A 443-nucleotide genomic window follows, 5' to 3' on the forward strand; every position below is an offset into this window, starting at 1 on the left:
ACTGTCCCAAGTAGCTAATAAGGTGGGTGGGGGAGGGTAATGTCGGATTGTGGGGCTATAAGGTTACAAGGGAGGGGTCCCCAGAGAGGATGGTGGAGTTTCCTGGATCTCACAGGGATTGGGAGGCCCCAAAAGGAGGAGGTGGGGTTCTTTATACGGGATGATGGTGGGGGGGGGGTCTCCATAGGGGACCGTGGGGGCCCCTAGATTTCATTGGGGTGGGGGTCACTCACACTAGGGGATATCAGAGGTTCCTGGGGCTCCATAAGGGTCGGGTGGGGAGTCCTGGATCTCATCGGGGATGGTGAGGGTTGCTGGCTCCCCGCAAGGGTCGTTACAGGGGACGCTGGGGGTCTCCATAAGGGACGGGGGTTCCGGGGTCCCCGTGAGGCTGGGGGACGCCGTGTCTCCGGCGGGGCGGGGCGGGACCCCAGCCCCGGTAC

At 63.2% G+C, this 443-nt stretch overlaps 1 protein-coding gene across 2 annotated transcripts in view; it reads right to left on the reverse strand.

Moving 5' to 3' along the window:
* IGHMBP2 (immunoglobulin mu DNA binding protein 2) overlaps nt 1-443 on the reverse strand; it is an 83,847-nt gene that overhangs the window by 83,221 nt on the left and 183 nt on the right. The gene's annotated exons all lie outside the window — the stretch shown is intronic.

This window comes from Lepidochelys kempii, chromosome 6 (assembly GCF_965140285.1).
Source record: "Lepidochelys kempii isolate rLepKem1 chromosome 6, rLepKem1.hap1, whole genome shotgun sequence".
Taxonomy (NCBI): Eukaryota; Metazoa; Chordata; order Testudines; family Cheloniidae; genus Lepidochelys; species Lepidochelys kempii.